Genomic DNA, 16,701 nt, shown 5'->3' with positions numbered 1-16,701 from the left:
TTGAGTCATGTGCTCCCTGTCGTCCAATCAGATGTAACCAGGAAGATGAAGTCATTTCCTACAATTAATATTGGTGTGGTCAATCATCTTGGGTATCCAGAAAGGGACTCACAGTCCTCCTAAAGACTCTAATATTTCCAACCTTAGTTTTCTCTTCTAGGAAGTGGGGTGACAGTTTCTACCTATAATGAAGGGGAAAGGAGATAAGGTATGTACACGGAAGTTCTTTGTTGGCTCTACAGCACCACATACAAATAGCTATTCTATGTCCATTTCTTTTCTGGGACCAGCGGCACTTGCTTCCTCACTTTGTCACCCACCAGTGAGGGAGATGTCCAGTAGCTGGAAGAAGCAGGAGGGGCTGAATGCTTATCCTAGAGTGTAGGATTGACATTAAGCTGCATTTTGACTGGGTGCCTGTGGACATGTATATGAGGTGGCTCGGCTGATCGTGGTTCTGCATGGTTACGCGTGAGCTTTGTCTCTGCTCTAAGAGCTCTGAAAGTGGGCAACAGGGTCAGCAATGAGGACATGAGTGGAGGAAGTCAGAAAGTCAAGGTCCCAAGGCGATGCCAGATTCAGGATCCAAGGCTGTGTCTGCATTCTGGGAACAAAGAACCGAGGAGCAAGCTCAGGAAAGTGCTGAGCAGTTTGTGTGTTGCTAAAGCCAGGTTTTATAGGAGCCTTAAAAGATTAAGGCTCTCTCTCCAAAACACATACAACATATGTGATGAAAGAATGGGTCCAAATCCATCCCTTTGGACTCTAATCACATTTCATTGTCTCCTACGTGTTATTGGAAAAGGTTTTCCCTGACTCTAGATGGTTCTTCCTGTGAAGGGAGTTCGATTAGCCTAACTCTGGGACCCTTTCCACCCATTTATTTTTCTACCCTGGGCAGATAGAATGACTCATCTTACCAACTGGTAAATTCAGGAAGGAAAACAGGCCATGCCTGCGTGGTGCCTTTTCTCTCATGGGAGTGATCTGTTCCAGAAGAGAACCCAAGGGCTCCACCCTGCAATAGTCTTGACAGGCTCAGCCTCCCACACAGATGTCTGCCCTGGTCAGGATCGTCATGACACTTAAACCCAGGAGTCATTCTCTCGCCCATCTTCTGTTATTGTCACATTTCCCAACTCAGCCTCTGTCAAGAATACTGTTACTGTTTTGATCTTGCATCTATTTGTTTCGTCAAAAATTTTTTTCTAGACTAAGTGAAGAAGAAGGCTGCTACTTATTGGGAATTCCCTTGGAGACCCCAACATTGCAATGGTTACTAACAACATAAATAGGATAACCAAAAGATGTAACAACAATAAGGATGATAATGGAAATAATTCCCATTTATGGAGATCTTCCTGTATGCGCACATCCTTGCATGGATTACCTGGAATCCACGAGAGTCAATGTGAGGAGGTGGAAGTTGTCTTAAAGTTATCTCCGCTGTACATTTCAAGAAACTTAAGCTTGGAACTTCCCTTTTGACCCAGTGGTTAAGAATCTGCCTTCCAACGCAGGGAATGTGGGTTCGGTCTCTGGGGGACCCAAGATCCCATATGCCGTGGGGCAACTTCTAAGCCCTAATGCCACAATTACTGTGCCTGCATGCTTCGAGCTGGTGCAGCTCAACAAGACAAGTCCATGTGCGGCAATTAGAGAAAGCCTGGGTGCAGCACTGAAGAGTCTGTGCATTGCAAGGAAGACCCAGTGCAGTCTAAATAAAAATTAAATAAAGAAATGGCAGCTTGGAGTGATCTGAAGGTTGAGCAATGTGCCAAGCCACACAGATAGTCCATGGTAGAACCCCACTCTAGCCAAGACCAAAGCCATGCTCTTAACCACCAGGCCATTCAGCCTTCTGGAGAGAAAAGATCCGTGGAGACAGTATCAGTAAGGAAAGCTTCCTGGAGGAGGGGTGAACGGAAGCCCTGAGCTACACCTTAAAGGACAGAGATAAACACTTTGAGCTGTTAATTTAACAATTCTGTTTTGCTTTATTCATTGGCAAGTCCCAGTGGTATGTGCTCCATAACTCTTGGGTGCTTCTCCTTCGAATTTAGATATCATATCATTTGTTTAACTTGCTGAATAAAGTAATTAGTACCTGGGAGCCTGCCTGCCTGGCAGGATATATTGGTGCAGCTGACAAAGTTTATGCCTTCAGGCTGTGCGGTGGAATTTGATTTAATTTGTCCCAAGGTTAGGGAAGACGATGGGGGATTTTGGCATCTTCTCCATCTCCGTCAAAGAATTAATTCATTGTGAGGGTGGAGGGAGGTGACGCTGGGCTGTTTCAGCACTAATGGGACTCTAGAAGCCTTCCCGCTGGAGTCTGACTTGCTTTATGGAGGCAGCCGAGCAGCTCCCAAGCTCCCTTCATGGGGAGATGCTGTCTTTCAGAGTCACAGGGGCTAGATGTGTGGGCAGCGGCCCTCTCAAGCTCATATCATTGCTGTGGCCACTGCCTTGGCCTTTGCCCACAGACTGTGAGCCCCTTGGGATGGGGACTTTCTTTATCTTTGGGTCTCTGTCCCAGAAGAGACCTGGCTGGGACTCTGTCTTCCATCCCCTCTGCCCTGTCTCTTCTGTGAGGATTATTGTCCTCAGCTTGAAGGGAGAATAAAATCAGCTTAGTCTTGGACTCTGGTTCATTCAGCTGACATCCTTCATCCACTGCTCCTCCAGGCCCATCTCTGCTGTTCCCCGGGAGAATGGACTTTTTCTTTGTCTCCAATGTTCTGAAATTTCTGCACCCTTTTAGTCTCTGTTCTAACCTTCCTTCCTCTGGTCCTTTCTTCCCTGGACAATTCCAGATGGTATAGTGTTGGGAAGCTCTGTAGTTCGGATCTGTGGGCTCTGGAGCTAGGTGGCCTGGATTCACAGGCCAGCTGTATTTCTTCTTTCCTGGGCCAGTTACTTAACCTCTGTTTGACCTGGTTTGCTCACTTCCCAAAAGGGAACCGTTGAGGTCTCGAGAGGATGAATGAGTTAATCTGTAGATAAAGCAATAGAACAGTGGCGGTACGTGGCATGTCCCACTTAAAGGGTTAAACCATCATTAAACGTTGCTCTCTCCCCCCATCCTCTGGGTCTCCCAGGGACTCCTCACCTCCAGGATGTGCCTGGTCCTGCTGACAGCACCTCCCTGCCGAACCTGGATCCACTAGCTCCAGGTCACGGTCAAGCTGGACCTGCCCCATGAGCCTTGGCAATGGTCTGTGGATCTCAGTCAGCCTGAAATGAAGTTTGCATGGAGGGCTGGCCAGCAAGTGTCTGCTCCTGCCCTTGGCTCTCCCCAGTGTCATCCCAGGTGAGTTGGGCTGATTATATCCTTCCTCTCTGCTCATGAGTGAAGCGCTCTGTGGCAGATGCTGGATTTCCCAGGTAGAAAAACCAAGGATTCTGCCCAGAGGAGGGATGAAGAGAAAGAAATGCTCAAAGGTCCTCAGCTGATGGCAGAGCATCTTGTCCTCCAAGCTCAGTGCGCTTGGGGAGCAGATGAGTGGGGAAGAGGAGTTAATCTGTAGATAAAACACATAGAACAGTGGTGGGACATGGCATGCTCCACTTAGAGGCCTAAACCCAGGGATGCCATCCTGGTCTGAGGTCCCATCGGAGCTGCAGGGGGACGGGAGTTCCGGGGTTCTTCCAGGGAAGACTTAGGACTTAGGTGGAAGGGGAGACAGGTATTTGGCTCAGTAGCAGGGTGACTATTCTAATGGCAAGAACTGCCCCAAAGGGCTTTGTAAGATAATGAGTTCCCCGTCACCCGCACTGTAGAGGGTAAGTCTGGCCTTCTGTGGGGTCTGTTGTGCAGATAATGCTTCTTAAAAGCTTACTATGTGCTAAGCCCTGCATTAAGTCCTTTTTATCTCGTTCACTCCTCACTGCAATTTTGTAAGTGTAGGTACACCAGTCATGTCATACATAAGGAAATGAAAGCCAGAGAGTTTCATAAACTCCCTGACAGACCCAAGTCAGGAAGGCCAAGGTTCAATCTTGACCTGACCACTTCTTGTATGTCATAGGGCACATCACTTTGAGCTCCTCTAATCTTAGTTTCTGCAGCTGGAAACCCGTGAACTCAGAGTAAGTGCCCAGCAAGTGTGAGCTACTGTTTGTTTGTTTGTGTTTTTTTCAGATGAACACAGCTGATTTCAGCATTTCCTCTTAGATTAGGTCACTGTGGTCTTGGGTTGAGTCAGGCTCCTATCCCTTTACCTTCAGTCAAATGTCTTAGCTGTCCCGGGAACATTTTCTCAAAGAGGGTCTTCTATCTGTGAAAAAGGTCTCAATCAAAGCAGTTTGGGAAGCAATGGGTTAAACAGTGCTAAATAGGTTAGTTACCACAGGATTTCTCAGAGCTTTTACGATGCTAATGTGTATTGTGACGCTCTTAAAGAAGGTTAGAGTCCACAGCATCCCCACGTTTATTTAATCATGTGCATCTCTCCTCCTTTTTATTTTTGGCATCATTGCCCAGCACTGTTTGCTGACTCTCTAAGCTAATCACTTCTGGGAAAGCTCACGCCTCCCTGGCTCTTGATAAGGGGCAAGGAGAGTAATCAAGACAGGAGGCTGTCACGATAGCTAGCACCCAAGTGGACTCACAGAAGCTGCCAAGAGAATGACCTTCCTTAACTCGTGGACAGAGGTAGGCACGCAGGTGCAAGATGTGGGTTCTTGTGGGTTCTTCTCTGGGTTTATTTAGGCTGTAGCAATATGGCAGGATGAGAAATGACCGTGGGCACCGAGCCCACGACCTTGCTGAGCATTTGGGTTTTGTTTATCCTTTAGACCACTTAAGCCTGTCCCATGGGCTTTAATTCTTTATCCTATATGCAAACATTGCCCAGTTCGATTCCAGGATCTCCTTCACAGGTTCCAAGAGCGTCCAGATCATTTAATCTTTTCCTCATTGTCATTTCCAGGTCACCAAGATTCTTCCCGACTGAGATGTGTTGCTCTTGCAGACCAAGATGTTTATTAGTTCTACTAATTCAATAAATACATTCCTTATCTACCAAGAGAACAGGATATACCAAGCTTGCGTTACCACATGCAGAATCTCTTACAAGGTACACTTCCCTCTCTTATTATCTAGCCTAATTATTTCTCCCTCTTATAATACATTTTCCTGCTAATCACTGGTCCATTTGGGAACAGTGTCTTGAAGACAGGAAAGAAGGGTGGGAGGCTTTGTGGGCTGCATAGCGGAGGCCTCTGTCTCCAGGCTTTAGCTCTGGAGACGCTGAGGGGCTCCTGGGGCAAGGGAGGGTCATCTTTCAGCTCAGGAAGGGTCCAGCCAGCCCGTTCTGACCCTCGTGGCCTCTAGGCCCTTGTGAAAAAGAAAAATTAGTCAGCATCAGCTCCAGTGTAGTTTGCTTCCCTTCTAATCGGTGCCAGGGCCCCAGATACCAGGTCTGTAATTACTTATGCTGTCGAGAGAAGGGAGTTCTTAAAGTGATTTATCATGGAGGTGACAGAAAATGACAATTGCTCATCACTTAAAACAATGAGCCTGCCAAATGCTGACCATGCAGGTGTGGGCATGGGGAGGCAGCGGCATTCCATCTCTATTGGACTTCACTGGCAGAGTTAATGAAAGATTAGTCCCCCAGGGAGATTTCCCTCCAGGGAGAGGCATCCCCTGGCATCTATTAGGCCTTGGTCAAGGCTGTGCCTCCCACACGGGCCCGTCTAAAAGGATTTAAAAGCATTTATTAAACTTTGACTGCATCAGGTGCTGTGCGGAGTACTTTGTGGGTATTATCTCACGACAACTGATACGAGGCAGGTGTGATCTCTCAGGTGTACTGAGAATATATAGGAGGCAGTGGTCCCCAAAGCCAGACCACGCCAAAGGGCTGAGAGAGCCAGTTTGCCATGGCAACCAGATAGCCATGCCCATGTACCTACTCCAAGGGCAGGAGTTGATGGCCAGGCTTAAGATTCCGGAGGCAGAAGTGAGTACTGGGGCTGTCTATGGCTCACCTTTGATCCCCAAATCATAGGTGTCTCCTGACTCATCGTCCTAGTGTGGCCGCTGGGATGTTATTTTATGCCTTTTCTCATAGTCTTTATCTCCCTCTGCTAGTCTCTTGGGCACCAAATACCCTCTGCATCATAGCCCTCCTGCACCTCTCTGTTCCTAGGAAGACCGTTCTCCAGTGCCCTCTTCCTCAAGAGCCAGAATAGTGTAGGGGTGAATAACGTGCAGGTGGAGATTGACTGTCTGCCTTCTGGTTCCGGCTCCGCTTGTTAGCTGGGTGACCTTGAGCAAATTATCCAACTTCTCTGTGCCTTGGTTCTACACTTGTAAAATGGAGGTACTAAAAGTATTCATCTCAGGATTATACTACACATTTTATTAAAAGAAATTGTAGATAGGTGGTGGTGACTTTGGCTTTCCAGGTGATGCAGTGGTGGAGAATCTGCCTGCCAGTGCAGGAAACACAGGTTTGATCCCTGGATTGGGTAGATCCTCTGGAGTAGGAAATGGCATCCCACTCCAGGATTCTTGCTTGGAAAGTTCCATGGGCAGACGAGCCTGGTGGGCTACGGTCCATAGGGTCGTAAAGAGTCGGATGTGACTGAGAGATTGAGCACGAACGCACACAGGGTTACTAAAAACCTTCAAGGAGTTAATGTGTGTAACATGCTGAAAATGACTTTAATGTTAACTATTATTCCTTCATTAATATTTTGAGCACTCACAGATTGTAAAACGGTGTAGCAGCTATGGAAAATGGGGTGGGAATTCCTCAAAAAATTAAGAATTGAACCCTCATGTGATCCAGCCATCTCACATTTAGGTATATATCAAAAAGAATTGAAATCAAGATCTCAAAGAGCTATCTGCATTCTAATGTTGACTGCAGTATTATTCACAATAGCCATGATGTGGAAAAAACCTAAATGCCCTTTGGTAGATGGATGGATAAAGAAATGGAATATTACATGCCGGGGGCCAGCGTGAGGAACTCCGCCCATGGCAAAGGTCATGAGGAAGGAGGCTTGGCATACGCAAAGGCGTGATCAAGCCTCAGGAAACCCCCTGTTCCCGAGCATCTAACCCCAAAACCAGAGTCTGTTTTATGCTCTCACCTACACCTCTGACTTTACGGGGGACTCTCCCCTGTAACCGTTTCTTTCGGAGAAGGAGGAAACGTGCAGCTCCAAGGCAATAAAAATTCCTGGGCGTGACAAGAGTGTTTCAGCTTACGGACTCCTCTGAAGGTTATCTAGCCCACCTGTATAGGTTCGTCTGGCCACATGTGATTGTTTACAGCCTCCCAATCTGAGAGGCATGAGATGTTTTAGACTTACTAAAGGCAAATTATTTTGGGGAGTTGGAAATTATTAGTATAGTGGGTTGGTAAGGAATTATATTGGTGAAGGGTTTTTCATTTGTTGTGTCAATAATTGCTGCTAATTCCCTGCTCTGGGTGGGACAAGGGTGTCTCAGGTCAAACCTCTCTGCTGACAGACTAGCTTGTGTGACAGGATTATCCATACTCCTGCCATTATGCACGTGATTGTTTACTACCTCTCAACCATAAACAGCACAGAGAGTTTTGGAGTATTTTGAGAGTCTTAATTAGCATAGGGCTTTTTCTTCTTGTTGAGTCAATGATTGCCGCCAGGCCTCCATATCCTTAGGCACCTGGGAATATATTGATCAATGTATTTGGAATATAGAAAAGGGAATAGAGTAGTTTTTAAGGTTAGCAATACTAGACTTTTTGAGTTAATGAATTTTCTTTTTTGTAATAGATCACTGTACTTTGTTATAAATCACTGTGTCCTTGCTATGTAAAAATGTAACTTTATCACTATCTTAAGACTAAATAGATCTTAAGGGGAACATTGGTGAAAGGATTTTTATTTGTTGGGCTGATGTTTGCTGCTAAATCTCCATATTCCCTGCCCTTATAATGAATATAACTAACATATAGGAGAGATAAGTATTAACCTTTAAGATTAATCATGTTAACCTTGGGTAAAATACATTCCTTTCTTGATTGTAACTCACTACACCCTCACCCTATAGGAATGTAACTTTATTTGGAGGGTGGTGCCTGGTTTAAGAAAGAACACCTCTGGAAGAAATAAGTTTTTGGTTATCAGAAAGAAAGGATCATAAAATCCCTAAGACCTTTTTATGTAAAGCACCTGATTTTGATAAAGGTCAGGACCGCCGACCCCCACGTGACTCTGTATTCATCCCTATATGCAACAAAAGGTATATAAGCAAACCCAAAAATAAAGAAATCGGATCAGTTTCCAGAAAGACTGATACCCCCATGTCGTTCTTTTCTTGCTCCTCGTTTTTCTGGCTGAATTCCCATCTGGAGCATGGATGCTATTCCACGTAATCCAAGTTATTCAGCCTCTTTTTCTCCACTAATCTTCCTACTACACTATCCATTTCTAATCTCTCTATATATCTGTAGTTAAATGTGTATTTTCCAAAGACACCGATGCTGTCCCCACCTTCGAATTCCCTGGATCCACTGGGGCTGCACCCCGGCAGTTACATACAATGGAATATTGTCTAGCCTTCAAAAGAAGGAAATTCTGCAACATGCTACAGTATGGGGAAACTGGAGGACATTATCCTAAGTGAAATAAGCCAGTTACAGAAGGACAAATACTGCAGGATCCCACTTATGTGAAGTGTCTAAAAACAGTCAAATTCATGGAAGCAGAGAGTAGAAGAGTAGTTGTCAGGGCTGGAGGGAGGGGGAAGTGGGGAGCCGCTATTCAGTGGCTATAAAATGTCACTTCTGCAAGGGGAATCAGTTCCAGAGATCTGCTGTACAGCATTGAGCCTATAGTCAACAATACTGTGTTCGATTCAGTTCAGTCGCCCAGTCATGTCTGACCCTCTGTGACCCCATGGACTGCAGCATGACAGGCTTCCCTGTCTATCACCGACTCCCGGAGTTTACTCAAACTCATGTCCATCAAGTTGGTGATGCTATCCAGCCATCTCATCCTCTATAGTCCCCTTCTCCTCCTGCCTTCAATCTTTTCCAGCATCAGGTAGCCAAAGTATTGGAGTTTCAGCTTCAGCATCCATCCTTCCAATGAATATTCAGGACTGATTTCCTTTAGGATGGCCTGGTTGGATCTCCTTGCAGTCCAAGGGACTCTCAAGAGTCTTCTCCAACACCACAGTTTAAAAGCATCAATTCTTTGGCGCTCAGCTTTCTTCACAGTCCAACTCTCACATCCATGCATGACCACTGGAAAACCATAGCCTTGACTAGATGGACCTTTGTTGGCAAAGTATGTCTCTGTTTTTTAATATACTGTGTTATGCACTTAAAATTTTTGTTAAGACGGTAGGTAGATCTCATATTAAGTGTTCTTGCCATGAAAACAAAAACAAAATCCTAAAAAGATAAACAAACATACAAAAGGCATGGGGAAACTTTTGGAGGTGATGGATATGTTCAATAGGTTGGAGGTGATGGGTATGTTCAGTAGGGTGGAGGTGATGGGTATGTTCAGTAGGGTGGAGATGATGGGTATGTTCAGGAGGTGATGGGCATGTTCAGTAGGGTGGAGGTGATGGGCATGTTGAGTAGGTGATGGGTATGTTGAGTAGGTGATGGGTATGTTTGGTAGGGTGGAGGTGATGGGTATGTTCAGTAGGTGATGGGTATGTTCAGTAGGTGATGGGTATGTTTGGTAGGGTGGAGATGATGGGTATGTTCAGTAGGTGATGGGTATGTTTGGTAGGGTGGAGATGATGGGTATGTTCAGGAGGTGATGGGCATGTTCAGTAGGGTGGAGGTGATGGGCATGTTGAGTAGGTGATGGGTATGTTCAGTAGGTGATGGGTATGTTCGGTAGGGTGGAGGTGATGGGTATGTTCAGGAGGTGATGGGTATGTTCAGTAGGGTGGAGGTGATGGGCATGTTGAGTAGGTGATGGGCATGTTCAGTAGGTGATGGGTATGTTCAGTAGGTGATGGGTATGTTTGGTAGGGTGGAGGTGATGGGTATGTTCAGGAGGTGATGGGTATGTTCAGTAGGGTGGAGGTGATGGGTATGTTCAGTAGGTGATGAGTATGTTCAGTAGGTGATGGGTAGGTTGAGTAGGTGATGGGTATGTTTGGTAGGGTGGAGGTGACGGGTATGTTCAGGAGGTGATGGGTATGTTCAGTAGGTGATGGGTGTGTTCAGGAGGTGATGGGCATGTTCAGTAGGGTGGAGGTGATGGGTATGTTCAGTAGGTGATGGGTATGTTTGGTAGGGTGGAGGTGATGGGTATGCTCAGTAGGTGATGAGTATGTTCAGTAGGTGATGGGTATGTTCACTAGGTGATGGGTATGTTCAGGAGGTGATGGGTATATTTGGTAGGGTGGAGGTGATGGGTGTGTTCAGGAGGTGATGGGCATGTTCAGTAGGGTGGAAGTGGTTTTATGAGGCTGTTCATGCTTGGCCGCTCAGTTATGTCCTACTCTGTGACCCAGGGACTGTAGCCCACCAGGCTCCTCTGTCCATGGAATTCTCCAGGCAAGAATATTGGAGTGGATTGCCATTTCCTGCTCCAGGGATCTTCACGAACCAGTGTCTTTTGTGTCTCCTGCATTGAGGACAGATCCAGGAGTGCATACATATGCCCAAACGCATCAGATTGTATACATTAAACTAATTACGTGCAATTTTTGTGTATCAATTACATCTCAATAAAGCTGTTAAAAAAGAAACAAAACTCAACACTTCCCTGGAGAAGGAAATGGCAACCCACTCCAGTATTCTTGCCTGGAAAATCCCGTGGACAGAGGAGACTGGTGGGCTGCAGTTCATGGGTCGCAAAGAATCATACAAAGAATCATACATGACTGAGCAAGTGAGCAAAACTCAACACAAGCAAACAAGCAAGCAAACAAACAAACAAACAGTAAAACCACTATTTTGAGCACCCACCATGTGCCACTGCTGGAACTGTTGGTGGGGATACGGCAGACACCCTCATGCACATGGCCTCTGCCTTCAATGCCCTCAGCCTTCTCCAGAGAACAGTCATCAGTCAGATAATCATAGAAACAGTTATGCACATAAAGTCATGACGAATGCTGCAAAGAGGACAGACAACAGCTGGAGACCATGTAATAGGAGGGTGTGAACTTGTATGGGGGATCAGAAAGGGTTTCCTGGGAAGTGGTGTTTAAGCTCACACCTGAAAGATGAGTAAGGGGTAAAGAGACAAAGGGAGAAAAGAGGAGAGTGTTTCAAGTATACCTGCCCAGAAAGGCCTGTGAAAAGGTCCTGGGTGGGAAGAAGCTTACATTTTGCAGATTCAAAAGAAAGATCAGCGTAGAGAGGGCATAGAATGGGATGAATGATGTTGGGGGATGTGATTATTTCCTACATCCAGTGTTTCCCAGCCTCTTTCTGCCTCATTTCTTCTTTTCTCCTTGAGAGGACAATTGATAATTCTGACTAGTGAGTTTGGGAGGGCGGGTGAGTGCTCAGCTACCCTTGCGTCTCTACGGATCTTCTGCCCCTGTGAGGTGGAGCCTGCGCTCCTACTGCTCCCTGTGGCTGGAGATGTGAGGCTGTTTGACGCTTAGGGAAGACTCACTAGCCCAGTGGTGCCATCTGAGTTCCCAGTGAGTGCCCATCACTCGTGATAGCACAGCTGGCACTTCACTCTCCATCTGCAGGCCTCCCTAAGTTCTGTATTCAAGCAGAATCAGAAACACGTGCCACTTACAAGACCTTATCAGCCACTCCTCCTTCTTCATTGTCTGGCCCAGAGTCCACTGTTTCTCGGTTTGGAGGGCTGGTCAAGTGCCGAGTAGCAGATAGTTTCCATACAACCTGTCTTTTCTTCAGAGTTGGAGGGTTGGCAGTGCAGGAAAGGAGTCCAGGAACCTCTTTAATATGGAGTGGTCCAGGGATTGAATTACACTTTTTTTCACCAGAAAGGGAACCAATTTTAATGGGATACATCAACAGTTTAGATGGCATTGCTGACTTTTCTCCATGATGAGAAATTTCGAGTCTTCTAATTTTGCCTCTGTGAACTCACACAGCTTCTGGATCTGGCCTGGAACATGAGGGTCCCCTCATTCTTTCACCTTCACTCAGGCTGAAAAATACCCACGCCTGGCCATGCCTTTGCAGTCCGTTATGAAAGGCACACACCTTCCATCTCATTTCATCCTCATGAGAACTCTGGAAAGAGAGGACTGTGGCCCCATTTTATAGATAAAATGTGTGAAGCTCACACAGGGGAAGTAACTGGCCCCGGGACACATAGTAAAGAGTGAACACACTAAAATTTGAATCCAAGCCTCTATGATCTCAAAACCATGCCACTGTCTGCCAGGAGACTAATCGCTGTATTGCTCAGGGTTTGCTTATTACTAGTCTATGAAAGAGAGATGGAGGAGCCTCCGAAAATAAGAGGCAGAAGCTTCAGGAGCCTCAGGCCAGGAACTAGAGCCACACCGACCATCAGGATCCTTCTTTCCTCTTATCTCTTGCTTCCTTTATCCTCACGGCAGGTGGGCTTTTCCCACTTAGTGGGAAATGGGACCACTCACAGTCCCATGTGCCCCTACTGCCAGTTCTGGAACTCCTGCCATCTTCAGCTCAAAGATCCCTTCCTCAGGGCTTCCTCCCAGATGGCCAGGTTAGGTCCCCATGTCATTCTCCTCCGTCGCACTGATCACAGTTTTAAATGACACACTGCGTGGTTATCTGATTAACTGATGACTCCTCCACGAGACTCAAAGCCTCAAAAGGACAATGCCTAGCATATCCGTGGCACTGCATAGAGCTCAGCGAATAAACTCAACAGGTGAGGAAGAGGTGGAAAGACATTTCAGGCAGAGGGAATAACACATACCAAGGGCCAGAGGAGAGAAGGAATCTGACACTCTAAAAGCAGGCAGGTCAAGGGTCTGATCAGATTGGGCCAAAGGCAAGGAGTTCAGACATTGTCAACCCAGTTGAGGACTGGGGACTTTCTCCCAGGTGCTGTGAGAAACTTTTGTAAGCAGAGGAATGATGAGGTAGGATTTGTGTTTGTAGCAAGATTGTTCTGTTTATAGCAGGCGGTGAGGCTGGAGGCAGGGAGACCAGGAAGGAGGCTGTGGCACCATCCCAGGAGAGGGATGAGGGTGGCTTAGAATAGGTCAGTGGCAGTAGTGTTGGAGGAAGGTGGACACATTTGGGAGTTAGAATAGATAGGAATTGGTGTGGGGCTGAGTTGAGAAAGGGGTTGAGGAAGATGTTTATGTCTGTAGCCCCAGGCATCAAAAGGCTGAGGGTTTGAGCAGGGGGTGTGGTGGGTCTGGGCTATGGTGGGTGAAGGTTTCAGGGCTCTTGACCTCCGACACATCTCAGAGGAGTGCTCTGAGCTGCGCCCCTGATAAAGCTCATATTCAAGGGCTCAGGGCTCCATCCTCCACAGCTAGACATCATCCCATTAGAGAGCAGTTCTGGTCCCTCTGTCTGACCACCTGACGTCTCACCTGAGTCAGCTACAGGAGCTCAGGGAATCTCTGCTGGGTTGCAGTACAGGGCAAGGCACCCTTATGTGGAAACCAGAGAAACGGTGCCTTCTCAGTCTGTATCAGCTGGACCAGCTGAACCAGAGCAGGGTTTAGGAGGTCCGAACGAATCTGGGCTTGCTCAAACAATCCCAGATGAGAGCGCCAGGGGGCTCTCTTGAGTCTTGAAGGAGACTGTGCGATCCCATGAACTGCAGCCTGCCAATCTCCTCTGTCCATGGAATTTTCCTGGCAAGAATACTGGAGTGGGTTGCCATTGCCTTCTCCAGGGGTTCTTCCTGACCCAAGGATCAAACCCAAGTCTCCTGCATTGGCAAGTGGATTCTTTACCACAGAGCCACCTGAGATGTCTGGGTCAAAAAAGGACAGTGGACTTCCTTAACTCTGTCTTGTATGGTTTTTAACAGACTCATGGGACCTAATCCCTAGAGGGGTAGCACAGGAGGCTGGGATGGAGTGATTGATGATCATTTATCCAACAAATAGTTGCAAGGCCATGGGAATTGGAAGACCTGGACTAGCTACAAATCCCCCTGGCAATCTTGGACAAGCTCCTTATCCTTCCTGTGTTGATAATCATAAAAGACATTCCTTACTGAGTCATTTACCTCTCCAAGTCTCTGATTACTTTAACCACTCATAATGGGCTTTTGAGGTAAGTAAGATTTTAACCCTCCCTTTTACAGATGAGGAAGCTGAGTTTGGAGAGATGTAATAACTTGTTCAAAGCCACATGGAAACTAGGGAGAGCTTCAGTTCAAATCCAGTGCTGGAGATTAAGGGGGAGTACACTATCGCATGGGGCATTTTGGCGGCAGTGGCTGGGGCAGGGCCAAGGGTAGGGGGAAGGGGGGTGCCCTGAAAGCATTTGAAGCAGGAGGGCAACATGATTGAATTCTTTATGGAAGATGGATTGAATGAGAGAGTGACCAGATAGGAGAACTTACAGTGGTCCATGCCAGGGATGAGACCAGAGTGAGGACAGAGTCTGCAAGCCTGGAGTGGGGGTGTGATATGAACTTCATTCAGTTCAGTTCAGTTCAGTTCAGTTCAGTAACTCAGTCATGTCTGACTCTTTGCGACCCCAGGGACTGCAGCATGCCAGGCCTCCCTGTCCATCACCAACTCCTGGAGTTTACTCAAACTCATGTCCATCTAGTCGGTGATGTCATTCAACCATCTCGTCTTCTGTCGTCCCCTTCTCCTCCTGCTTTCAATCTTTTCCAGCATCAGGGTCTTTTCCAATGAGTCGGTTCTTTGCATCAGGTGGCCAACGTATTGGAGTTTCAGCTTCAGCATCAGACCTTTCAATGAATATTCAGGACTGATTTCCTTTAGGATGAACTGGTTGGCTCTCCTTGCTATTCAAGGGACTCTCAAGACTCTTCATGGGCAAGGGTACAGCCCTGCAATGTGGGCTGTGAGTGCACAGTGTGGTGGAGGAGGGTTGGTCATGGGCTGGCAAGATGGTAGAGCCTTTAGCAGAGGCAAGGAAGGAGGAGGAAGAAGACAGACTTCTGCAGCCTTTAAAGTGCCCAGCTGAACTGTTTGTCCCAAGCAGTGATGCCTAAGAGAGGCCCTGGTCTTCTTTGGTGTGAAATCCTACCTTTCTTTAATAGGTTTCCATATATGTGCCGTATCTCTCTGTTTAGTTTTTAAGAACCATTTGAAACTGTGCATGAGAGAGAGAGTGTGTATGTGTGTATGTTTATTTCTTAGCCTTTATCTCGCTAACTTGCATTTCTTAAATACTAATTTCCTCTCGGACTCTGACAAATCTGCTCTCTTAAAACAGCCTCAGAAGGCTTCTCCTGTCTGTGAAAGGCCAAGCATGTGGTTGTCTCTGTGAAGAAGGCTCTGAATGTTGCTGATCCTGGGATAATCAGCCAGGAAGGCCGAAGCTCCCGGAGCAGACAAGGTGACTCAGGGCTGGCAGCCACAGCATCTCCACAGCAGAATCTTGGTCTCTGGGCAGAAGATGCTGCAGCAAGCTGCTGGACTGAGCTGCTTCCTGCCCCCTCAGACCTAATGAGAAGAGACAGGCCTACCAGTGTCTGCTGGATGGGGGTAGGAGTGTCTGTGCGGACCATGTGGATCCTTCCCTGGGCAGGCTGACAGCCCCGCAGGTCTTTTAACACTGGAGGGGAAATTCCCTGCCTCTTGCGGGGATGGAGCATACTGCAGTACCGTCACCAGGCTCCTCACCAACTCTGCTGAGTTCAGAGCTGAGCCTTCCCCCAAGTCAGAGCACGGAGAGTTGAGGAGCAAGAGTGAGGCCTTCAGGAGAGGTAAAAGGTCAGGGCTTGTCCTGCAAGGGAGAGGGCACAGGGAGCAGATGTATGTAAGAGATGATAAGAGCCACTCAGCCTTCTCCTGCACCCCATACTGGATGCAGTGTGATGTAGATTAGTGGTTGAAATACGTATAGAGTGCTCCCACCGCTGTTCTGAGTGCTTGCCTGAGACTCCTGGCATAAAAGACACACTAACAAGAGAAAAAGAAACAGAAGTTTATTGGCCTGCATACACAAGTCTACATGGGAGAGACCTAGAGAAAAATGAATAACTCTAGGAGGTGGCTTGGAACTCAAGCTTAAATGCCATCTTCAGCTAAAGACAAAAGAGAGCAAGGTGTCAGGGAGGCCAGTTCTGGGGTGATGACCAGGAAAAGCACAGCAAACAAGGATAAAATTTGTAACACGGATTTAAGCTGGTGCCTTCATCACTAGTGAGATTCTACAGTTGTCTCTGTGGATTAACCTTTGTTCTTCCTGGTCCAGAGAGAAGGAGGGACACATTTGTACGTTTATGTCCTGCTTTTAGGCAAACAAGGGAGGGTAGAGAGTTTTTCTTGTATCTGCTTCTTTGCGGTTGCCTTCAGCTCAAAATAATCCTTATGCCCAAGAAGTGTTCTCTGGGAGTGGCATATTCTGTTTGGAGACATCTATTTGGAAATGTGTCTGAAATCTGGCAAACCTTGGTTCAAATTCTAGCTCCACTTCTTATAGGTAAGTTACTCAATGCCTATGAGTCTCAATTTAGGTAAAATGGAGATAATAACTGAGCTGATTTCCAAGAGTGGTAGCAATGACTTGATGAGATTGTATTCATTTGCTGGGGCTGCCATAGTAAAGTACCACAACTTGGGAGGCTTAAGCA

General features: G+C 46.9%; 1 long non-coding RNA gene across 7 annotated transcripts in view; it reads left to right on the top strand.

The window, feature by feature from the left end:
- The first annotated feature begins 2,110 nt into the window (after window positions 1-2,110).
- Window positions 2,111-16,701, top strand: part of LOC121818926 (uncharacterized) — a 36,728-nt gene continuing 22,137 nt past the window's right edge. For 6 of the 7 annotated variants that reach the window (XR_009596492.1, XR_009596502.1, XR_006059007.2 and 3 more), the window contains exons 1-4: window positions 2,111-3,313; window positions 4,487-4,657; window positions 4,935-5,081; window positions 15,339-16,550. This is a non-coding gene — a long non-coding RNA (uncharacterized LOC121818926). The remainder of the gene's footprint in view (window positions 3,314-4,486; window positions 4,658-4,934; window positions 5,082-15,338; window positions 16,551-16,701) is intronic. The other variant, XR_009596503.1, reaches the window with a different exon arrangement.

The sequence above is a fragment of the Ovis aries genome, chromosome 1 (assembly GCF_016772045.2).
Source record: "Ovis aries strain OAR_USU_Benz2616 breed Rambouillet chromosome 1, ARS-UI_Ramb_v3.0, whole genome shotgun sequence".
In the NCBI taxonomy this organism is placed as follows: domain Eukaryota; kingdom Metazoa; phylum Chordata; class Mammalia; order Artiodactyla; family Bovidae; genus Ovis; species Ovis aries.
This window is presented reverse-complemented; position numbering and strand designations above follow the sequence as displayed.